The sequence below is a fragment of the Cryptomeria japonica genome, unplaced genomic scaffold, assembly GCF_030272615.1.
Source record: "Cryptomeria japonica unplaced genomic scaffold, Sugi_1.0 HiC_scaffold_138, whole genome shotgun sequence".
NCBI lineage: Eukaryota > Viridiplantae > Streptophyta > Pinopsida > Cupressales > Cupressaceae > Cryptomeria > Cryptomeria japonica.
The window spans coordinates 275,001-299,000 of NW_026728960.1; the positions used below are offsets into that span (position 1 = coordinate 275,001).

At 61.7% G+C, this 24,000-nt stretch overlaps 3 non-coding genes across 3 annotated transcripts; all 3 read right to left on the bottom strand.

Moving 5' to 3' along the window:
- Window positions 1-2,843: 2,843 nt before the first annotated feature.
- Window positions 2,844-2,962, bottom strand: LOC131866250 (5S ribosomal RNA). Its single transcript, XR_009364873.1, has one exon. It is a non-coding gene; the product is annotated as a 5S ribosomal RNA (ribosomal RNA).
- Window positions 2,963-10,766: 7,804 nt separating this feature from the next.
- LOC131866239 (5S ribosomal RNA) lies at window positions 10,767-10,885 on the bottom strand. Its single transcript, XR_009364862.1, has one exon. It is a non-coding gene; the product is annotated as a 5S ribosomal RNA (ribosomal RNA).
- A 7,804-nt stretch (window positions 10,886-18,689) lies between these two features.
- LOC131866240 (5S ribosomal RNA) lies at window positions 18,690-18,808 on the bottom strand. The gene has a single exon (XR_009364863.1). It is a non-coding gene; the product is annotated as a 5S ribosomal RNA (ribosomal RNA).
- Window positions 18,809-24,000: the final 5,192 nt, after the last annotated feature.

Sequence of the window (24,000 nt, forward strand, 5' to 3'; positions counted from 1 at the left end):
GGCACCTTACCTGGGCTGCGCACCAGGGCGGGCTCAAGATGGCACGCGCGTTCCGTTTTTTTCACTATCTTTCAAAACGGAAATTTTAAAATCTCCTTTTTTTTTTGCCTTTTCTGGAAATTAGTGAAGGCAGCGCATCAAAGGTGCGCACCTCGCTGCCCACCTTGGTGTGCTCTGAGGTGCGCACCCGGGAGCGCTACGAAGTGTGCTCCAAGGTGCGGCGTGCACGTTGTCGGAGCCCGGTTTGCCCCGGGTGCGCACCTCGCCTGCACCTTGGCCGGGGTGGGCACCTTGGCTGGGTTTGCCCAGGGTGCGCTCCGAAGCGGGGTTACTGGAGCGCCCCCTCTTTTTTTGTCAGAGTGTTTGGTGGGGTTTCTCGCATTGGCTCTTCCCAGGCCCGGTTGTTGGGTGCGCTCCCACCCTGGCGCGCGCGAAGTTGGAAGTTGGGTTAATTGCCCGGGCGCGCACCTTCGCCAGGGTGGGCACCTTGGTGCGCACACCTTGGCTGGGCTGCGCACCAGGGCGGGCTCAAGATGGCACCAGCATTCCCTTTTTCTCACTATCTTTCAAAACGGAAATTTTAAAATCTCGTTTTTTTTTTGCCTTTTATGGAAATTAGTGAAGGCATCGCATCAAAGGTGCGCACCTCGCTGCCCACCTTGGTGTGCTCCGAGGTGCCCACCACGGTGCGCAACGCCGGTGCGAACCCGGGAGCGCCCCGATGTGTGCTCCAAGGTGCGGCGTGCACGAAGTCGGACCCCGGTTTGCCCCGGGTGCGCACCTCGCGTGCACCTTGGTGCGCACACCTTGGCTGGGTTGCGCGGCCTGGTGGGCACCATGGTGCGCACCAAGGAGCGCTCCGAAGTGTGCTCCAAGGTGCGGCGTGCACGAAGTCGGAGCCCGGTTTGCCCCGGGTACGCACCTCGCGTGCACCTTCGCCGGGGTGGGCACCTCGGCTGGGTTGCGCGCCCTGGTGCGCACCAAGGAGCGCTCCGAAGTGTGCTCCAAGGTGCGGCGTGCACGAAGTCGGAGCCCGGTTTGCCCCGGGTGCGCACCTTCGCCGCGGTGCGCACCATGGCGTGCACGAAGTCGGAGCCCGGTTTGCCCCGGGTGCGCACCTCGCGTGCACCTTCGGCGGGGTTGCGCGCCCTGGTGGGCACCATGGTGCGCACCAAGGAGCGCTCCGAAGTGTGCTCCAAGGTGCGGCGTGCACGAAGTCGGAGCCCAGTTTGCCCCGGGTGCGCACCTCGCGTGCACCTTCGGCGGGGTTGCGCGCCCTGGTGGGCACCATGGTGCGCACCAAGGAGCGCTCCGAAGTGTGCTCCAAGGTGCGGCGTGCACGAAGTCGGAGCCCGGTTTGCCCCGGGTGCGCACCTCGCGTGCACCTTCGCCGCGGTGGGCACCATGGCGTGCACGAAGTCGGAGCCCGGTTTGCCCCGGGTGCGCACCTCGCGTGCACCTTCGCCGGGGTGGGCACCTCGGCTGGGTTGCGCGCCCTGGTGCGCACCAAGGAGCGCTCCGAAGTGTGCTCCAAGGTGCGGCGTGCACGAAGTCGGAGCCCGGTTTGCCCCGGGTGCGCACCTCGCGTGCACCTTCGCCAGGGTGGGCACCTCGGTGCGCACACCTTCTCAATGTTTTCTTGCCTTTTCTGGAAATTGGTGAAGGCAGCGCATCAAAGGTGCGCACCTCGGTGTGCTCCGAGGTGCGAACCCGAGAGCGCTCCGAGGTGCCCACGAAGTCGAAAGTCGGGTTAATTGCATTGTTTTCCCCGGGTGCGCTCCGAGGTGCGCAACATCGGCGCGCACCAAGGAGGGCTCCGAAGTGTGCTCCAAGGTGCGCACGATGGCGTGCACCTCTGGTGCGCACGATTCGGAGCTCGGTTTGACCGGGGTGCGCACACCTTGGCTGGGTTGCGCACCTTTTGTGCGCTCCAAGGTGCGCACGAAGTCGGAGCTCGGTTTGCCCCGGGTGCGCACCTTCGCCAGGGTGCGCACCTTGATGCGCACGCCTTGGCTGGGCTGCGCACCTTGGTGGGCGCCATGGTGCGCACCTTTCGTGCGCTCCAAGGTGCGCACGAAGTCGGAGCTCGGTTTGCCCCGGGTGCGCACCTTGGTGGGCGCCATGGTGCACTCCGAGGTGCCCAAGATTGGTGCGCACCAAGGAGCGCTCCGAAGTGCGCTCCAAGGTGCGCGCGAAGTCGAAAGTTGGGTTAATTGTCCGGTTTGCCTCGGGTGCGCACCTTGCGTGCACCTTCGCCAGGGTGGGCGCCTTGGTGCGCACACCTTGGCTGGGCTGCGCACACCTTGGCACCCGCGTTTCCTTCATTTTAAATTTTTTTTTTTTACAATCTCTCAAGTGGGAAATTCTATAATCTCAACTTTTTTTGCCTTTTCAGGAAACTTTTGAATGGAGCGCATCATTGGTGCGCTCCGAAGTGTGCTCCAAAGCTCTCTCCAGCTGCGTGCACCTGCCCCGGCCGCGCACCCGGCCCCGCCCAGCTTCGCTCACCTGTCCCGGGCGTCTGGTGCGGAACCTTAGAGTAAGAAACATCACCGTGCACCTTGGCCAACGTGCGCGACTCGACCGAGCGCGCACTGGCCGAGGTGCACACCGATTTCACCTGGGTGCGCGCGCAGCACCTCGGGCGCACCGGGGTGCGCGCACAACGCCCGGGTTGCACCGTGGCCTGTGTGCTCGGGGCGCCTCGGGTGCGCGCTCGGTGTCGCCCCCGCGCGCGCGGTAGTGCGGGCAGCGCACCCCGGCCCGGCCCGGCCCCGACGAGAACGCAAACGGGCAAAAGGTTTATTCAAATAGCATTGCGACGCCCGGCGAAAAACTAAAAAAGGGTGCAACACCGGGACTTCCCGGGAGGTCACCCATCCCAGTACTACTCCGGCCCAAGCGCGCTTAACTGCGGAGTTCTGATGGGATCTGGTGCACTAATGCTGGTATGATCGCACCCGTTATGAGCTTGTCGCAGTGTGTACTTAGCAAACCGCGACCCACGTGCGAATCCACCCCGGCCACCCACCCCCGTCGAGGTGCACACCCTCCCTCGCGAAGTGCGCCCCGTTCGCCAAGTGTGAGCCCTGCCCGGGTGCGCGCACCTTGCTAGGGCGTCGGGTGTGCACCCGGCCCGGCCTACGTGCGTGCACCTGGAGGGGGCGTCGTGTGCGTGCAGTGTCCCGTCTGCAACGCGGTGCCCACACACCACCTCGGGCGCAACGACCTGCGCTCACATGTGGGCCGAGTGCACCTTGGTGCATGTTCGGGGCGCCTCGGGTGCACGCTCGATCTTGCCCCGGTGCACCAAGGCGCTCGGTTTGCCCCGGGTGCGCACTTGGTGCAAGGTGGGCACCCAAAATAGGGATCAAGCACCAAAACACAAGTTTCGGGATGCAAAATGGGACCCAAGGACCACAAATGCGTTCCAAGACCCATGATGGGTCCACGAGAACAAAAATGTGTTCCGAGACTTAATAAACAAATATTGGGTTTTAGGAGAAGAAACATGCTCTGATGCCCAAAACGAGAATCGACCCCGAAAAGGCCACAGGCCAAAAGTGGGATGCGAGACAAAAAAAAATGGGACCCGAGGACCAAAATTGGGTTCCCAGGTCGAAGACAGGGCAACCGGACAAGAAACGACCTCTAAGGCTCGAAATGAGTCCCGACGACTAAAACTTGACAAGAAGCACCCATCAGGCACCCAACTCGACACCCATGGGATGCCGACCCACCCGGGCTTCCACCTAGCACACCTTGGCACCCACCCACCCTCGCACCCAACCTCGCACCCAACTTAGCACCTTTGAACCCACATTGGCACTCACCCTGACCCTGGCACCTTGGAACCCACATTGGCACTCACCTTGACCCTGGCACCCACCTTTGCACTCACCTTGGGACCCACCCTGGCTCCCACCTCGGCACCCACCCAGACACCCACCTTGGTTCCTTGGCACCCACCTTGGATCCTTGGCACCCACCCCGACACCCACCTTGGCACGCAACTTGGCTACTTGCCACCCACCTTGGCTCCTTGACGCCCACCCCGACAACCACCCCGTGACCTACCCTGGCTAGGGTTGGTGCACACCCACCCTGGTGCCCACCTTGGCACCCACCCTATGACCCACCTTGGCACGCACCTTAGTACCCACCCCGTTACCCACCCTAGGACCCACCCCGTGACCCACCTTGGCCAGGGTGGGTGCCTTGGTGCGCACAACTTGCCTGGGCTGCACACCAGGGCGGGCTCAAGATGGCACCCGCGTTCCGTTTTTTTCACTATCTTTCAAAACGGAAATTTTAAAATCTCATTTTTTTCTTTTTTTTGCCTTTTCTGGAAATTAGTGAAGGCAGCGCATCAAAGGTGCGCAATGCTGGTGCGAACCCGGGAGCGCTCCGATGTGTGCTCCAAGGTGCGGCGTGCACGAAGTCCGAGCCCGGTTTGCCCCGGGTGCGCACCTCGCGTGCACCTTCGCCGGGGTGAGCACCTTGGCTGGGTTGCGCGCCCTGGTGCGTACCAAGGAGCGCTCTGAAGTGTGCTCCAAGGTGCGGCGTGCACGAAGTCGGAGCCCGGTTTGCCCCGGGTGTGCACCTCGGGTGCGCACCTCGCGTGCACCTTCGCTGCGGTGGGCACCTTGGCTGGGTTGCGCGCCTTGGTGGGCACCATGCAGTGCACGAAGTCGGAGCCCGGTTTGCCCCGGGCGCGCACCTCCGCCAGGGTGGGCACCTTGGTGCGCACAACTTGCCTGGGCTGCGCATCAGGAAGGGCTCAAGATGGCACCCGCGTTCCGTTTTTTTCACTATCTTTCAGAACGGAAATTTTAAAATATCGTTTTTTTTTGCCTTTTCTGGAAATTAGTGAAGGCAGCGCATCAAAGGTGCGCAACGCTGGTGCGAACCTGGGAGCGCTCCGATGTGTGCTCCAAGGTGCGGCGTGCACGAAGTCGGAGCCCGGTTTGCCTCGGGTGCGCCCTGGTGGGCACCATGGTGCGCACCAAGGAGCGCTCCGAAGTGTGCTCCAAGGTGCGGCCTGCACGAAGTCGGAGCCCGGTTTGCCCCGAGTGTGCACCTCGGGTGGGCACCTTGGTGCGCATGCCTTGCCTGGGCTGCGCACCAGGGCGGGCTCAAGATGGCACCCGCGTTCCTTTTTTTTCACTATCTTTCAAAACGGAAATTTTAAAATCTCATTTTTTTTTGCCTTTTTCTGGAAATTAGTGAAGGCAGCGCATCAAAGGTGCGCACCTCGCTGCCCACCACGGTGCGCAACGCCGGTGGGCACCCGGGAGTGCTTCGAAGTGTGCTCCAAGGTGCTGCGTGCACGTTGTCGGAGCCCGGTTTGCCCCGGGTGCGCACCTCGCGTGCACCTTCGTCGGGGTGGGCACCTTGGCTTGGTTTGCCCCGGCTGCGCTCCGAAGCGGGGTTATTGGAGCGCCGCCTCTTTTTTTGTCGGAGCGTTTGGTGGGGTTTCTCGCATTGGCTCTTCCGAGGCCCGGTTGCCACCCTGGCGCGCACGAAGTCGGAAGTAGGGTTAATTGCCCGGGTGCGCACCTTTGCCAGGGTGGCACCTTACCTGGGCTGCGCACCAGGGCGGGCTCAAGATGGCACGCGCGTTCCGTTTTTTTCACTATCTTTCAAAACGGAAATTTTAAAATCTCCTTTTTTTTTTGCCTTTTCTGGAAATTAGTGAAGGCAGCGCATCAAAGGTGCGCACCTCGCTGCCCACCTTGGTGTGCTCTGAGGTGCGCACCCGGGAGCGCTACGAAGTGTGCTCCAAGGTGCGGCGTGCACGTTGTCGGAGCCCGGTTTGCCCCGGGTGCGCACCTCGCCTGCACCTTGGCCGGGGTGGGCACCTTGGCTGGGTTTGCCCAGGGTGCGCTCCGAAGCGGGGTTACTGGAGCGCCCCCTCTTTTTTTGTCAGAGAGTTTGGTGGGGTTTCTCGCATTGGCTCTTCCCAGGCCCGGTTGTTGGGTGCGCTCCCACCCTGGCGCGCGCGAAGTTGGAAGTTGGGTTAATTGCCCGGGCGCGCACCTTCGCCAGGGTGGGCACCTTGGTGCGCAAACCTTGGCTGGGCTGCGCACCAGGGCGGGCTCAAGATGGCACCAGCATTCCCTTTTTCTCACTATCTTTCAAAACGGAAATTTTAAAATCTCGTTTTTTTTTTGCCTTTTATGGAAATTAGTGAAGGCATCGCATCAAAGGTGCGCACCTCGCTGCCCACCTTGGTGTGCTCCGAGGTGCCCACCACGGTGCGCAACGCCGGTGCGAACCCGGGAGCGCCCCGATGTGTGCTCCAAGGTGCGGCGTGCACGAAGTCGGACCCCGGTTTGCCCCGGGTGCGCACCTCGCGTGCACCTTGGTGCGCACACCTTGGCTGGGTTGCGCGGCCTGGTGGGCACCATGGTGCGCACCAAGGAGCGCTCCGAAGTGTGCTCCAAGGTGCGGCGTGCACGAAGTCGGAGCCCGGTTTGCCCCGGGTGCGCACCTTCGCCGCGGTGGGCACCATGGCGTGCACGAAGTCGGAGCCCGGTTTGCCCCGGGTGCGCACCTCGCGTGCACCTTCGCCGGGGTGGGCACCTCGGCTGGGTTGCGCGCCCTGGTGCGCACCAAGGAGCGCTCTGAAGTGTGCTCCAAGGTGCGGCGTGCACGAAGTCGGAGCCCGGTTTGCCCCGGGTGTGCACCTCGCGTGCACCTTCGCTGCGGTGGGCACCTTGGCTGGGTTGCGCGCCTTGGTGGGCACCATGCAGTGCACGAAGTCGGAGCCCGGTTTGCCCCGGGCGCGCACCTCCGCCAGGGTGGGCACCTTGGTGCGCACAACTTGCCTGGGCTGCGCACCAGGAAGGGCTCAAGATGGCACCCGCGTTCCGTTTTTTTCACTATCTTTCAGAACGGAAATTTTAAAATATCGTTTTTTTTTGCCTTTTCTGGAAATTAGTGAAGGCAGCGCATCAAAGGTGCGCAACGCTGGTGCGAACCTGGGAGCGCTCCGATGTGTGCTCCAAGGTGCGGCGTGCACGAAGTCGGACCCCGGTTTGCCCCGGGTGCGCACCTCGCGTGCACCTTGGTGCGCACACCTTGGCTGGGTTGCGCGCCCTGGTGGGCACCATGGTGCGCACCAAGGAGCGCTCCGAAGTGTGCTCCAAGGTGCGGCGTGCACGAAGTCGGAGCCCGGTTTGCCCCGGGTGCGCACCTCGCGTGCACCTTCGCCGCGGTGGGCACCATGGCGTGCACGAAGTCGGAGCCCGGTTTGCCCCGGGTGCGCACCTCGCGTGCACCTTCGCCGGGGTGGGCACCTTAGTGTGCAGACCTTGGCTGGGTTGCGCGCCCTGGTGGGCACCATGGTGCGCACCAAGGAGCGCTCCGAAGTGTGCTCCAAGGTGCGGCCTGCACGAAGTCGGAGCCCGGTTTGCCCCGGGTGTGCACCTCGGGTGGGCACCTTGGTGCGCATGCCTTGCCTGGGCTGCGCACCAGGGCGGGCTCAAGATGGCACCCGCGTTCCTTTTTTTTCACTATCTTTCAAAACGGAAATTTTAAAATCTCATTTTTTTTTGCCTTTTTCTGGAAATTAGTGAAGGCAGCGCATCAAAGGTGCGCACCTCGCTGCCCACCACGGTGCGCAACGCCGGTGGGCACCCGGGAGTGCTTCGAAGTGTGCTCCAAGGTGCTGCGTGCACGTTGTCGGAGCCCGGTTTGCCCCGGGTGCGCACCTCGCGTGCACCTTCGTCGGGGTGGGCACCTTGGCTGGGTTTGCCCCGGCTGCGCTCCGAAGCGGGGTTATTGGAGCGCCGCCTCTTTTTTTGTCGGAGCGTTTGGTGGGGTTTCTCGCATTGGCTCTTCCGAGGCCCGGTTGCCACCCTGGCGCGCACGAAGTCGGAAGTAGGGTTAATTGCCCGGGTGCGCACCTTTGCCAGGGTGGGCACCTTACCTGGGCTGCGCACCAGGGCGGGCTCAAGATGGCACGCGCGTTCCGTTTTTTTCACTATCTTTCAAAACGGAAATTTTAAAATCTCCTTTTTTTTTTGCCTTTTCTGGAAATTAGTGAAGGCAGCGCATCAAAGGTGCGCACCTCGCTGCCCACCTTGGTGTGCTCTGAGGTGCGCACCCGGGAGCGCTACGAAGTGTGCTCCAAGGTGCGGCGTGCACGTTGTCGGAGCCCGGTTTGCCCCGGGTGCGCACCTCGCCTGCACCTTGGCCGGGGTGGGCACCTTGGCTGGGTTTGCCCAGGGTGCGCTCCGAAGCGGGGTTACTGGAGCGCCCCCTCTTTTTTTGTCAGAGCGTTTGGTGGGGTTTCTCGCATTGGCTCTTCCCAGGCCCGGTTGTTGGGTGCGCTCCCACCCTGGCGCGCGCGAAGTTGGAAGTTGGGTTAATTGCCCGGGCGCGCACCTTCGCCAGGGTGGGCACCTTGGTGCGCACACCTTGGCTGGGCTGCGCACCAGGGCGGGCTCAAGATGGCACCAGCATTCCCTTTTTCTCACTATCTTTCAAAACGGAAATTTTAAAATCTCGTTTTTTTTTTGCCTTTTATGGAAATTAGTGAAGGCATCGCATCAAAGGTGCGCACCTCGCTGCCCACCTTGGTGTGCTCCGAGGTGCCCACCACGGTGCGCAACGCCGGTGCGAACCCGGGAGCGCCCCGATGTGTGCTCCAAGGTGCGGCGTGCACGAAGTCGGACCCCGGTTTGCCCCGGGTGCGCACCTCGCGTGCACCTTGGTGCGCACACCTTGGCTGGGTTGCGCGGCCTGGTGGGCACCATGGTGCGCACCAAGGAGCGCTCCGAAGTGTGCTCCAAGGTGCGGCGTGCACGAAGTCGGAGCCCGGTTTGCCCCGGGTACGCACCTCGCGTGCACCTTCGCCGGGGTGGGCACCTCGGCTGGGTTGCGCGCCCTGGTGCGCACCAAGGAGCGCTCCGAAGTGTGCTCCAAGGTGCGGCGTGCACGAAGTCGGAGCCCGGTTTGCCCCGGGTGCGCACCTTCGCCGCGGTGCGCACCATGGCGTGCACGAAGTCGGAGCCCGGTTTGCCCCGGGTGCGCACCTCGCGTGCACCTTCGGCGGGGTTGCGCGCCCTGGTGGGCACCATGGTGCGCACCAAGGAGCGCTCCGAAGTGTGCTCCAAGGTGCGGCGTGCACGAAGTCGGAGCCCGGTTTGCCCCGGGTGCGCACCTCGCGTGCACCTTCGGCGGGGTTGCGCGCCCTGGTGGGCACCATGGTGCGCACCAAGGAGCGCTCCGAAGTGTGCTCCAAGGTGCGGCGTGCACGAAGTCGGAGCCCGGTTTGCCCCGGGTGCGCACCTCGCGTGCACCTTCGCCGCGGTGGGCACCATGGCGTGCACGAAGTCGGAGCCCGGTTTGCCCCGGGTGCGCACCTCGCGTGCACCTTCGCCGGGGTGGGCACCTCGGCTGGGTTGCGCGCCCTGGTGCGCACCAAGGAGCGCTCCGAAGTGTGCTCCAAGGTGCGGCGTGCACGAAGTCGGAGCCCGGTTTGCCCCGGGTGCGCACCTCGCGTGCACCTTCGCCAGGGTGGGCACCTCGGTGCGCACACCTTCTCAATGTTTTCTTGCCTTTTCTGGAAATTGGTGAAGGCAGCGCATCAAAGGTGCGCACCTCGGTGTGCTCCGAGGTGCGAACCCGAGAGCGCTCCGAGGTGCCCACGAAGTCGAAAGTCGGGTTAATTGCATTGTTTTCCCCGGGTGCGCTCCGAGGTGCGCAACATCGGCGCGCACCAAGGAGGGCTCCGAAGTGTGCTCCAAGGTGCGCACGATGGCGTGCACCTCTGGTGCGCACGATTCGGAGCTCGGTTTGACCGGGGTGCGCACACCTTGGCTGGGTTGCGCACCTTTTGTGCGCTCCAAGGTGCGCACGAAGTCGGAGCTCGGTTTGCCCCGGGTGCGCACCTTCGCCAGGGTGCGCACCTTGATGCGCACGCCTTGGCTGGGCTGCGCACCTTGGTGGGCGCCATGGTGCGCACCTTTCGTGCGCTCCAAGGTGCGCACGAAGTCGGAGCTCGGTTTGCCCCGGGTGCGCACCTTGGTGGGCGCCATGGTGCACTCCGAGGTGCCCAAGATTGGTGCGCACCAAGGAGCGCTCCGAAGTGCGCTCCAAGGTGCGCGCGAAGTCGAAAGTTGGGTTAATTGTCCGGTTTGCCTCGGGTGCGCACCTTGCGTGCACCTTCGCCAGGGTGGGCGCCTTGGTGCGCACACCTTGGCTGGGCTGCGCACACCTTGGCACCCGCGTTTCCTTCATTTTAAATTTTTTTTTTTTACAATCTCTCAAGTGGGAAATTCTATAATCTCAACTTTTTTTGCCTTTTCAGGAAACTTTTGAATGGAGCGCATCATTGGTGCGCTCCGAAGTGTGCTCCAAAGCTCTCTCCAGCTGCGTGCACCTGCCCCGGCCGCGCACCCGGCCCCGCCCAGCTTCGCTCACCTGTCCCGGGCGTCTGGTGCGGAACCTTAGAGTAAGAAACATCACCGTGCACCTTGGCCAACGTGCGCGACTCGACCGAGCGCGCACTGGCCGAGGTGCACACCGATTTCACCTGGGTGCGCGCGCAGCACCTCGGGCGCACCGGGGTGCGCGCACAACGCCCGGGTTGCACCGTGGCCTGTGTGCTCGGGGCGCCTCGGGTGCGCGCTCGGTGTCGCCCCCGCGCGCGCGGTAGTGCGGGCAGCGCACCCCGGCCCGGCCCGGCCCCGACGAGAACGCAAACGGGCAAAAGGTTTATTCAAATAGCATTGCGACGCCCGGCGAAAAACTAAAAAAGGGTGCAACACCGGGACTTCCCGGGAGGTCACCCATCCCAGTACTACTCCGGCCCAAGCGCGCTTAACTGCGGAGTTCTGATGGGATCCGGTGCACTAACGCTGGTATGATCGCACCCGTTATGAGCTTGTCGCAGTGTGTACTTAGCAAACCGCGACCCACGTGCGAATCCACCCCGGCCACCCACCCCCGTCGAGGTGCACACCCTCCCTCGCGAAGTGCGCCCCGTTCGCCAAGTGTGAGCCCTGCCCGGGTGCGCGCACCTTGCTAGGGCGTCGGGTGTGCACCCGGCCCGGCCTACGTGCGTGCACCTGGAGGGGGCGTCGTGTGCGTGCAGTGTCCCGTCTGCAACGCGGTGCCCACACACCACCTCGGGCGCAACGACCTGCGCTCACATGTGGGCCGAGTGCACCTTGGTGCATGTTCGGGGCGCCTCGGGTGCACGCTCGATCTTGCCCCGGTGCACCAAGGCGCTCGGTTTGCCCCGGGTGCGCACTTGGTGCAAGGTGGGCACCCAAAATAGGGATCAAGCACCAAAACACAAGTTTCGGGATGCAAAATGGGACCCAAGGACCACAAATGCGTTCCAAGACCCATGATGGGTCCACGAGAACAAAAATGTGTTCCGAGACTTAATAAACAAATATTGGGTTTTAGGAGAAGAAACATGCTCTGATGCCCAAAACGAGAATCGACCCCGAAAAGGCCACAGGCCAAAAGTGGGATGCGAGACAAAAAAAAATGGGACCCGAGGACCAAAATTGGGTTCCCAGGTCGAAGACAGGGCAACCGGACAAGAAACGACCTCTAAGGCTCGAAATGAGTCCCGACGACTAAAACTTGACAAGAAGCACCCATCAGGCACCCAACTCGACACCCATGGGATGCCGACCCACCCGGGCTTCCACCTAGCACACCTTGGCACCCACCCACCCTCGCACCCAACCTCGCACCCAACTTAGCACCTTTGAACCCACATTGGCACTCACCCTGACCCTGGCACCTTGGAACCCACATTGGCACTCACCTTGACCCTGGCACCCACCTTTGCACTCACCTTGGGACCCACCCTGGCTCCCACCTCGGCACCCACCCAGACACCCACCTTGGTTCCTTGGCACCCACCTTGGATCCTTGGCACCCACCCCGACACCCACCTTGGCACGCAACTTGGCTACTTGCCACCCACCTTGGCTCCTTGACGCCCACCCCGACAACCACCCCGTGACCTACCCTGGCTAGGGTTGGTGCACACCCACCCTGGTGCCCACCTTGGCACCCACCCTATGACCCACCTTGGCACGCACCTTAGTACCCACCCCGTTACCCACCCTAGGACCCACCCCGTGACCCACCTTGGCCAGGGTGGGTGCCTTGGTGCGCACAACTTGCCTGGGCTGCACACCAGGGCGGGCTCAAGATGGCACCCGCGTTCCGTTTTTTTCACTATCTTTCAAAACGGAAATTTTAAAATCTCATTTTTTTCTTTTTTTTGCCTTTTCTGGAAATTAGTGAAGGCAGCGCATCAAAGGTGCGCAATGCTGGTGCGAACCCGGGAGCGCTCCGATGTGTGCTCCAAGGTGCGGCGTGCACGAAGTCCGAGCCCGGTTTGCCCCGGGTGCGCACCTCGCGTGCACCTTCGCCGGGGTGAGCACCTTGGCTGGGTTGCGCGCCCTGGTGCGTACCAAGGAGCGCTCTGAAGTGTGCTCCAAGGTGCGGCGTGCACGAAGTCGGAGCCCGGTTTGCCCCGGGTGTGCACCTCGGGTGCGCACCTCGCGTGCACCTTCGCTGCGGTGGGCACCTTGGCTGGGTTGCGCGCCTTGGTGGGCACCATGCAGTGCACGAAGTCGGAGCCCGGTTTGCCCCGGGCGCGCACCTCCGCCAGGGTGGGCACCTTGGTGCGCACAACTTGCCTGGGCTGCGCATCAGGAAGGGCTCAAGATGGCACCCGCGTTCCGTTTTTTTCACTATCTTTCAGAACGGAAATTTTAAAATATCGTTTTTTTTTGCCTTTTCTGGAAATTAGTGAAGGCAGCGCATCAAAGGTGCGCAACGCTGGTGCGAACCTGGGAGCGCTCCGATGTGTGCTCCAAGGTGCGGCGTGCACGAAGTCGGAGCCCGGTTTGCCTCGGGTGCGCCCTGGTGGGCACCATGGTGCGCACCAAGGAGCGCTCCGAAGTGTGCTCCAAGGTGCGGCCTGCACGAAGTCGGAGCCCGGTTTGCCCCGGGTGTGCACCTCGGGTGGGCACCTTGGTGCGCATGCCTTGCCTGGGCTGCGCACCAGGGCGGGCTCAAGATGGCACCCGCGTTCCTTTTTTTTCACTATCTTTCAAAACGGAAATTTTAAAATCTCATTTTTTTTTGCCTTTTTCTGGAAATTAGTGAAGGCAGCGCATCAAAGGTGCGCACCTCGCTGCCCACCACGGTGCGCAACGCCGGTGGGCACCCGGGAGTGCTTCGAAGTGTGCTCCAAGGTGCTGCGTGCACGTTGTCGGAGCCCGGTTTGCCCCGGGTGCGCACCTCGCGTGCACCTTCGTCGGGGTGGGCACCTTGGCTTGGTTTGCCCCGGCTGCGCTCCGAAGCGGGGTTATTGGAGCGCCGCCTCTTTTTTTGTCGGAGCGTTTGGTGGGGTTTCTCGCATTGGCTCTTCCGAGGCCCGGTTGCCACCCTGGCGCGCACGAAGTCGGAAGTAGGGTTAATTGCCCGGGTGCGCACCTTTGCCAGGGTGGCACCTTACCTGGGCTGCGCACCAGGGCGGGCTCAAGATGGCACGCGCGTTCCGTTTTTTTCACTATCTTTCAAAACGGAAATTTTAAAATCTCCTTTTTTTTTTGCCTTTTCTGGAAATTAGTGAAGGCAGCGCATCAAAGGTGCGCACCTCGCTGCCCACCTTGGTGTGCTCTGAGGTGCGCACCCGGGAGCGCTACGAAGTGTGCTCCAAGGTGCGGCGTGCACGTTGTCGGAGCCCGGTTTGCCCCGGGTGCGCACCTCGCCTGCACCTTGGCCGGGGTGGGCACCTTGGCTGGGTTTGCCCAGGGTGCGCTCCGAAGCGGGGTTACTGGAGCGCCCCCTCTTTTTTTGTCAGAGAGTTTGGTGGGGTTTCTCGCATTGGCTCTTCCCAGGCCCGGTTGTTGGGTGCGCTCCCACCCTGGCGCGCGCGAAGTTGGAAGTTGGGTTAATTGCCCGGGCGCGCACCTTCGCCAGGGTGGGCACCTTGGTGCGCAAACCTAGGCTGGGCTGCGCACCAGGGCGGGCTCAAGATGGCACCAGCATTCCCTTTTTCTCACTATCTTTCAAAACGGAAATTTTAAAATCTCGTTTTTTTTTTGCCTTTTATGGAAATTAGTGAAGGCATCGCATCAAAGGTGCGCACCTCGCTGCCCACCTTGGTGTGCTCCGAGGTGCCCACCACGGTGCGCAACGCCGGTGCGAACCCGGGAGCGCCCCGATGTGTGCTCCAAGGTGCGGCGTGCACGAAGTCGGACCCCGGTTTGCCCCGGGTGCGCACCTCGCGTGCACCTTGGTGCGCACACCTTGGCTGGGTTGCGCGGCCTGGTGGGCACCATGGTGCGCACCAAGGAGCGCTCCGAAGTGTGCTCCAAGGTGCGGCGTGCACGAAGTCGGAGCCCGGTTTGCCCCGGGTGCGCACCTTCGCCGCGGTGGGCACCATGGCGTGCACGAAGTCGGAGCCCGGTTTGCCCCGGGTGCGCACCTCGCGTGCACCTTCGCCGGGGTGGGCACCTCGGCTGGGTTGCGCGCCCTGGTGCGCACCAAGGAGCGCTCTGAAGTGTGCTCCAAGGTGCGGCGTGCACGAAGTCGGAGCCCGGTTTGCCCCGGGTGTGCACCTCGCGTGCACCTTCGCTGCGGTGGGCACCTTGGCTGGGTTGCGCGCCTTGGTGGGCACCATGCAGTGCACGAAGTCGGAGCCCGGTTTGCCCCGGGCGCGCACCTCCGCCAGGGTGGGCACCTTGGTGCGCACAACTTGCCTGGGCTGCGCACCAGGAAGGGCTCAAGATGGCACCCGCGTTCCGTTTTTTTCACTATCTTTCAGAACGGAAATTTTAAAATATCGTTTTTTTTTGCCTTTTCTGGAAATTAGTGAAGGCAGCGCATCAAAGGTGCGCAACGCTGGTGCGAACCTGGGAGCGCTCCGATGTGTGCTCCAAGGTGCGGCGTGCACGAAGTCGGACCCCGGTTTGCCCCGGGTGCGCACCTCGCGTGCACCTTGGTGCGCACACCTTGGCTGGGTTGCGCGCCCTGGTGGGCACCATGGTGCGCACCAAGGAGCGCTCCGAAGTGTGCTCCAAGGTGCGGCGTGCACGAAGTCGGAGCCCGGTTTGCCCCGGGTGCGCACCTCGCGTGCACCTTCGCCGCGGTGGGCACCATGGCGTGCACGAAGTCGGAGCCCGGTTTGCCCCGGGTGCGCACCTCGCGTGCACCTTCGCCGGGGTGGGCACCTTAGTGTGCAGACCTTGGCTGGGTTGCGCGCCCTGGTGGGCACCATGGTGCGCACCAAGGAGCGCTCCGAAGTGTGCTCCAAGGTGCGGCCTGCACGAAGTCGGAGCCCGGTTTGCCCCGGGTGTGCACCTCGGGTGGGCACCTTGGTGCGCATGCCTTGCCTGGGCTGCGCACCAGGGCGGGCTCAAGATGGCACCCGCGTTCCTTTTTTTTCACTATCTTTCAAAACGGAAATTTTAAAATCTCATTTTTTTTTGCCTTTTTCTGGAAATTAGTGAAGGCAGCGCATCAAAGGTGCGCACCTCGCTGCCCACCACGGTGCGCAACGCCGGTGGGCACCCGGGAGTGCTTCGAAGTGTGCTCCAAGGTGCTGCGTGCACGTTGTCGGAGCCCGGTTTGCCCCGGGTGCGCACCTCGCGTGCACCTTCGTCGGGGTGGGCACCTTGGCTGGGTTTGCCCCGGCTGCGCTCCGAAGCGGGGTTATTGGAGCGCCGCCTCTTTTTTTGTCGGAGCGTTTGGTGGGGTTTCTCGCATTGGCTCTTCCGAGGCCCGGTTGCCACCCTGGCGCGCACGAAGTCGGAAGTAGGGTTAATTGCCCGGGTGCGCACCTTTGCCAGGGTGGGCACCTTACCTGGGCTGCGCACCAGGGCGGGCTCAAGATGGCACGCGCGTTCCGTTTTTTTCACTATCTTTCAAAACGGAAATTTTAAAATCTCCTTTTTTTTTTGCCTTTTCTGGAAATTAGTGAAGGCAGCGCATCAAAGGTGCGCACCTCGCTGCCCACCTTGGTGTGCTCTGAGGTGCGCACCCGGGAGCGCTACGAAGTGTGCTCCAAGGTGCGGCGTGCACGTTGTCGGAGCCCGGTTTGCCCCGGGTGCGCACCTCGCCTGCACCTTGGCCGGGGTGGGCACCTTGGCTGGGTTTGCCCAGGGTGCGCTCCGAAGCGGGGTTACTGGAGCGCCCCCTCTTTTTTTGTCAGAGCGTTTGGTGGGGTTTCTCGCATTGGCTCTTCCCAGGCCCGGTTGTTGGGTGCGCTCCCACCCTGGCGCGCGCGAAGTTGGAAGTTGGGTTAATTGCCCGGGCGCGCACCTTCGCCAGGGTGGGCACCTTGGTGCGCACACCTTGGCTGGGCTGCGCACCAGGGCGGGCTCAAGATGGCACCAGCATTCCCTTTTTCTCACTATCTTTCAAAACGGAAATTTTAAAATCTCGTTTTTTTTTTGCCTTTTATGGAAATTAGTGAAGGCATCGCATCAAAGGTGCGCACCTCGCTGCCCACCTTGGTGTGCTCCGAGGTGCCCACCACGGTGCGCAACGCCGGTGCGAACCCGGGAGCGCCCCGATGTGTGCTCCAAGGTGCGGCGTGCACGAAGTCGGACCCCGGTTTGCCCCGGGTGCGCACCTCGCGTGCACCTTGGTGCGCACACCTTGGCTGGGTTGCGCGGCCTGGTGGGCACCATGGTGCGCACCAAGGAGCGCTCCGAAGTGTGCTCCAAGGTGCGGCGTGCACGAAGTCGGAGCCCGGTTTGCCCCGGGTACGCACCTCGCGTGCACCTTCGCCGGGGTGGGCACCTCGGCTGGGTTGCGCGCCCTGGTGCGCACCAAGGAGCGCTCCGAAGTGTGCTCCAAGGTGCGGCGTGCACGAAGTCGGAGCCCGGTTTGCCCCGGGTGCGCACCTTCGCCGCGGTGCGCACCATGGCGTGCACGAAGTCGGAGCCCGGTTTGCCCCGGGTGCGCACCTCGCGTGCACCTTCGGCGGGGTTGCGCGCCCTGGTGGGCACCATGGTGCGCACCAAGGAGCGCTCCGAAGTGTGCTCCAAGGTGCGGCGTGCACGAAGTCGGAGCCCGGTTTGCCCCGGGTGCGCACCTCGCGTGCACCTTCGGCGGGGTTGCGCGCCCTGGTGGGCACCATGGTGCGCACCAAGGAGCGCTCCGAAGTGTGCTCCAAGGTGCGGCGTGCACGAAGTCGGAGCCCGGTTTGCCCCGGGTGCGCACCTCGCGTGCACCTTCGCCGCGGTGGGCACCATGGCGTGCACGAAGTCGGAGCCCGGTTTGCCCCGGGTGCGCACCTCGCGTGCACCTTCGCCGGGGTGGGCACCTCGGCTGGGTTGCGCGCCCTGGTGCGCACCAAGGAGCGCTCCGAAGTGTGCTCCAAGGTGCGGCGTGCACGAAGTCGGAGCCCGGTTTGCCCCGGGTGCGCACCTCGCGTGCACCTTCGCCAGGGTGGGCACCTCGGTGCGCACACCTTCTCAATGTTTTCTTGCCTTTTCTGGAAATTGGTGAAGGCAGCGCATCAAAGGTGCGCACCTCGGTGTGCTCCGAGGTGCGAACCCGAGAGCGCTCCGAGGTGCCCACGAAGTCGAAAGTCGGGTTAATTGCATTGTTTTCCCCGGGTGCGCTCCGAGGTGCGCAACATCGGCGCGCACCAAGGAGGGCTCCGAAGTGTGCTCCAAGGTGCGCACGATGGCGTGCACCTCTGGTGCGCACGATTCGGAGCTCGGTTTGACCGGGGTGCGCACACCTTGGCTGGGTTGCGCACCTTTTGTGCGCTCCAAGGTGCGCACGAAGTCGGAGCTCGGTTTGCCCCGGGTGCGCACCTTCGCCAGGGTGCGCACCTTGATGCGCACGCCTTGGCTGGGCTGCGCACCTTGGTGGGCGCCATGGTGCGCACCTTTCGTGCGCTCCAAGGTGCGCACGAAGTCGGAGCTCGGTTTGCCCCGGGTGCGCACCTTGGTGGGCGCCATGGTGCACTCCGAGGTGCCCAAGATTGGTGCGCACCAAGGAGCGCTCCGAAGTGCGCTCCAAGGTGCGCGCGAAGTCGAAAGTTGGGTTAATTGTCCGGTTTGCCTCGGGTGCGCACCTTGCGTGCACCTTCGCCAGGGTGGGCGCCTTGGTGCGCACACCTTGGCTGGGCTGCGCACACCTTGGCACCCGCGTTTCCTTCATTTTAAATTTTTTTTTTTTACAATCTCTCAAGTGGGAAATTCTATAATCTCAACTTTTTTTGCCTTTTCAGGAAACTTTTGAATGGAGCGCATCATTGGTGCGCTCCGAAGTGTGCTCCAAAGCTCTCTCCAGCTGCGTGCACCTGCCCCGGCCGCGCACCCGGCCCCGCCCAGCTTCGCTCACCTGTCCCGGGCGTCTGGTGCGGAACCTTAGAGTAAGAAACATCACCGTGCACCTTGGCCAACGTGCGCGACTCGACCGAGCGCGCACTGGCCGAGGTGCACACCGATTTCACCTGGGTGCGCGCGCAGCACCTCGGGCGCACCGGGGTGCGCGCACAACGCCCGGGTTGCACCGTGGCCTGTGTGCTCGGGGCGCCTCGGGTGCGCGCTCGGTGTCGCCCCCGCGCGCGCGGTAGTGCGGGCAGCGCACCCCGGCCCGGCCCGGCCCCGACGAGAACGCAAACGGGCAAAAGGTTTATTCAAATAGCATTGCGACGCCCGGCGAAAAACTAAAAAAGGGTGCAACACCGGGACTTCCCGGGAGGTCACCCATCCCAGTACTACTCCGGCCCAAGCGCGCTTAACTGCGGAGTTCTGATGGGATCCGGTGCACTAACGCTGGTATGATCGCACCCGTTATGAGCTTGTCGCAGTGTGTACTTAGCAAACCGCGACCCACGTGCGAATCCACCCCGGCCACCCACCCCCGTCGAGGTGCACACCCTCCCTCGCGAAGTGCGCCCCGTTCGCCAAGTGTGAGCCCTGCCCGGGTGCGCGCACCTTGCTAGGGCGTCGGGTGTGCACCCGGCCCGGCCTACGTGCGTGCACCTGGAGGGGGCGTCGTGTGCGTGCAGTGTCCCGTCTGCAACGCGGTGCCCACACACCACCTCGGGCGCAACGACCTGCGCTCACATGTGGGCCGAGTGCACCTTGGTGCATGTTCGGGGCGCCTCGGGTGCACGCTCGATCTTGCCCCGGTGCACCAAGGCGCTCGGTTTGCCCCGGGTGCGCACTTGGTGCAAGGTGGGCACCCAAAATAGGGATCAAGCACCAAAACACAAGTTTCGGGATGCAAAATGGGACCCAAGGACCACAAATGCGTTCCAAGACCCATGATGGGTCCACGAGAACAAAAATGTGTTCCGAGACTTAATAAACAAATATTGGGTTTTAGGAGAAGAAACATGCTCTGATGCCCAAAACGAGAATCGACCCCGAAAAGGCCACAGGCCAAAAGTGGGATGCGAGACAAAAAAAAATGGGACCCGAGGACCAAAATTGGGTTCCCAGGTCGAAGACAGGGCAACCGGACAAGAAACGACCTCTAAGGCTCGAAATGAGTCCCGACGACTAAAACTTGACAAGAAGCACCCATCAGGCACCCAACTCGACACCCATGGGATGCCGACCCACCCGGGCTTCCACCTAGCACACCTTGGCACCCACCCACCCTCGCACCCAACCTCGCACCCAACTTAGCACCTTTGAACCCACATTGGCACTCACCCTGACCCTGGCACCTTGGAACCCACATTGGCACTCACCTTGACCCTGGCACCCACCTTTGCACTCACCTTGGGACCCACCCTGGCTCCCACCTCGGCACCCACCCAGACACCCACCTTGGTTCCTTGGCACCCACCTTGGATCCTTGGCACCCACCCCGACACCCACCTTGGCACGCAACTTGGCTACTTGCCACCCACCTTGGCTCCTTGACGCCCACCCCGACAACCACCCCGTGACCTACCCTGGCTAGGGTTGGTGCACACCCACCCTGGTGCCCACCTTGGCACCCACCCTATGACCCACCTTGGCACGCACCTTAGTACCCACCCCGTTACCCACCCTAGGACCCACCCCGTGACCCACCTTGGCCAGGGTGGGTGCACCCACCCTGGTGCCCACCTTGGCACCCACCCATCCTAGCACCCAGCCTGTGACCGGGCTTGGAACCCAACCTTGCACCCGCACCCGTCTTGGCCAGTGTGGGTGCGCACCCATCCTGGCACCCACGTTGTGACACACCCTTTAACCCACGCACCCTAGCACCCACGTTGGCACCCACCTTGGAACCCAACCTAGCAACTTGGCACCCACCCCGTGACCCACCTTGGCATCCACCATAGCAGTCGCCGACTTGGCACCCACCTCGGCACCCACCTTGACACTTGTGGACCCACCTTGCCACTCACCCTAGCATCGACCCATCCTAGCACCCACCCTGGCACCTTTGCACCCTAGCACTCACCCATCCTAGCACCTAACCTGTGACCCACCTTGACACTCACCCTCGCACCCACCTTGGAACCCAACCTAGCACCCACCCACCCTGACACCAACCCTAGCACCTACCCACCCTTGCACCCACCCTGTGACCCATCTTGGCACCCACCCATCCTACCACTCAACCTATCACCCACCTTCTCACCCACCTTGGCATCCACCTTAGCACCCACCCACACTGGCACCTTGGCACCCACCTCGGGCAAGGTGGGTGCACACCCACCCTGGCACCCAATTTAGAACCCACCGAGCATGTTACCCACCTTGGCACCCACATTGCAGCCCACCCTAGTACCCACCCTATGACCCACATTGGCATCCACACCCTAGCACCCAGGCACCTCGACACCCGCCTTGACACCCACCCTAGCACTGAACCTGTGACCCACCTTGGAACTCACCCTAGAACCCACCCACCCTGTGAACCACCTTGGCATCCACCTTAGCACCCACCCACCTTGGCACCCACTCTAGCACTCACCCATCCTAACACCCAACTTGTTACCCACCTTGGCACCCGCCCTCGCGTCCACCTTGAAACCCACCCTAGCACCCACCCACGCAGGAGCCCACCTTGGCACCCAACCTAACACCCACGCATCCTGGCACCCAACTTGTGACCCACCTTGGAACCCACCCTAGTACCCACCTTTGAACCCACTATATCACCAACCCACCTTGGCACCCACCCTATGACCCTCTTTGGAATCCACCCTAGCACGCACCCACCCTGGCACCCACCATGGAGCGCACCCTAGCACCCACCCACCTCGGCACGCACCTCAACACCCACCTTGGTGTGCGCACTGCGCCAACCTCTCAAAGACCCTATGTGGTGCGCTCCAAAGTGTACACCTTTGGTGCGCTCCAAGGTGCGCACCTTTGGTGCACACCGAGGTGCACACCAAAGTGTGCACCGAGGTGAGCACCAAAGTGCACTCCAGGGTGCACACCAAGGCGTGCACCTTTGGTGCGGTCAATGCAAACGAATTCGGAAGTTGGGGTCGATGTCCTAATCGCTGCTGCAGACTACACGTATGAGAATCGGACAAATAGCTTTATATAGGGGAGGTGTTGCGTTTGATGGGTCGACTCCCCTGGTTGTGTGCACTGCACCAACTTCAAAGACCCTGTCTTGTTTAAGAAGTCAAAAGTTGGGGTGGATGTCCTAATCATTGCTGCAGTCTACGCATGTATGAGAATCAGACAAATAGCTTATATAGGGGAGGTGTTGCATTCGGTGGGTTGACTCCCCTGGTTGTGCGCACTGCGCCAACCTCAAAGACCCCGCATAGCAGAAGAAGTCGGAAGTCGGATTTTGGTGAGCACCAAGGCGTGCACCTTTGGTGCGGTCAACGCAGACGAATTCAGAAGTTGGGGTGGATGTCCTAATCGTTGTTGCAGGCTACACATGTATGAGAATCAGACAAATAGCTTATATAGGGGAGGTGTTGGGTTTGATGGGTCAACTCCCTTGGTTGTGCGCATTACGCCAACCTCAAAGACCTTGTTTTCGTTAAGAAGTCAAAAGTTGGGGTCAATGTCCTAATGGCTCCTGCAGGCTACACATGTATGAGAATCGGACAAATAGCTTATATAGGGGAGGTGTTGGGTTTGATGGGTCGACTCCCCTGGTTGTGCGCATTACGTCAACCTCAAAGACCTTGTTTTCGTTAAGAAGTCAAAAGTTGGGGTCGATGTCCTAATTGCTCCTGTAGACTACACATGTATGAGAATCAGACAAATAGCTTATATAGGGGAGGTGTTGGGTTTGATGGGTTGACTCCCCTAGTTGTTCGCATTACACCAACCTCAAAGACCTTGTTTTCGTTTAGAAGCCGAAAGTTGGGGTCGATGTCCTAATTGCTCCTGCAGGCTACGCATGTATGAGAATCAGACAAATAGCTTATATAGGGGAGGTGTTGGGTTTGATGGGTCGACTCCCCTGGTTGTGCGCATTGCGCCAACCTCAAAGACCCTGCATTGCGGATGAAGTCGAAAGTCAGAGTTTGGTGTGCTACAAGGTGTGGTCGAAGGTGCTCACCTAGGTGTGCACCTTTGGAGCACAGGAAAAGTGCCCTCCAAAAGTGCGCACCTTTGGAGTGCACAAAAGTGCCCTCCAAAAGTGCGCACCTTTGGAGCGCAGAAAAGTGCCCTCCAAAAAGTGCCCTCCAAAAGTGCGCACCTTTGGAGCGCAGAAAAGTGCCCTCCAAAAAGTGCCCTCCAAAAGTGCGCACCTTTGGAGCGCAGAAAAGTGCCCTCCAAAAAGTGCCCTCCAAAAGTGCGCACCTTTGGAGCGCAGAAAAGTGCCCTCCAAAAGTGCGCACCTTTGGAGCGCAGAAAAGTGCCCTCCAAAAAGTGCCCTCCAAAAGTGCGCACCTTTGGAGCGCAGAAAAGTGCCCTCCAAAAAGTGCCCTCCAAAAGTGCGCACCTTTGGAGCGCAGAAAAGTGCCCTCCAAAAAGTGCCCTCCAAAAGTGCGCACCTTTGGAGCGCAGAAAAGTGCCCTCCAAAAAGTGCCCTCCAAAAGTGCGCACCTTTGGAGCGCAGAAAAGTGCCCTCCAAAAGTGCGCACCTTTGGAGCGCACAAAAGTGCCCTCCAAAAGTGCGCACTTTTGGTGCGCACCAAGGCGCTGGTTCGGTCGTTGCAGGCGAGTTCGGAAGTTGGGGTCGATGTCCTGAGCGGAGGTGCAAACTACACAGGTGTCGGAATCGGACAAATAGCTTATATAGGGGAGGTGTATGCTTCGATGGGTCGACTCCCCAGGTTGAGCGCACCGCGCCAACCTCAAAGACCCTACGGTATGGATGAAGTCGGAAGTTGGGTCCGATGACCAATTCGATTAGTAGGTATGCTCATGAGGTCGGAATTTGGGTCCGATGACCTGCCATGTGCAGGAAGGCGAATGTTGACACTGTGCGTTGCAAGGTGCACACCAAGGCGCTGGTGCGGTCTTTTTAGTCGAGTTCGGAAGTTGGGGTCGATGTCCTGATCGGAGGTGCAAGCTACACAGGTGTGGGAATCGGACAAATAGCTTATATAGGGGAGGTGTATGCTTCGTTGGGTCGACTCCCCGGGTTGAGCGCACCGCGCCAACCTCAAAGACCCTACGGTATGGATGAAGTCGGAAGTTGGGTCCGATGACCGATTCGATATGTAGGCATACTCGCGAGGTCGGAATTTGGGTCCGATGACCTGCCACGTGCAGGAAGGCGAATGTTGGCACTGTGCGTTGCAAGGTGCGCACCAAGGCGCTGGTTCGGTCGTTGGAGGCGAGTTCGGAAGTTGGGGTCGATGTCTTGATCGGAGGTGCAAACTACACAGGTGTGGGAATCGGACAAATAGCTTATATAGGGGAGGTGTATGCTTCGTTGGGTCGACTCCCCGGGTTGAGCGCACCGCGCCAACCTCAAAGACCCTACGGTATGGATGAAGTCGGAAGTTGGGTCCGATGACCGATTCGATATGTAGGCATACTCGCGAGGTCGGAATTTGGGTCCGATGACCTGCCATGTGCAGGAAGGCGAATGTTGGGACTGTGC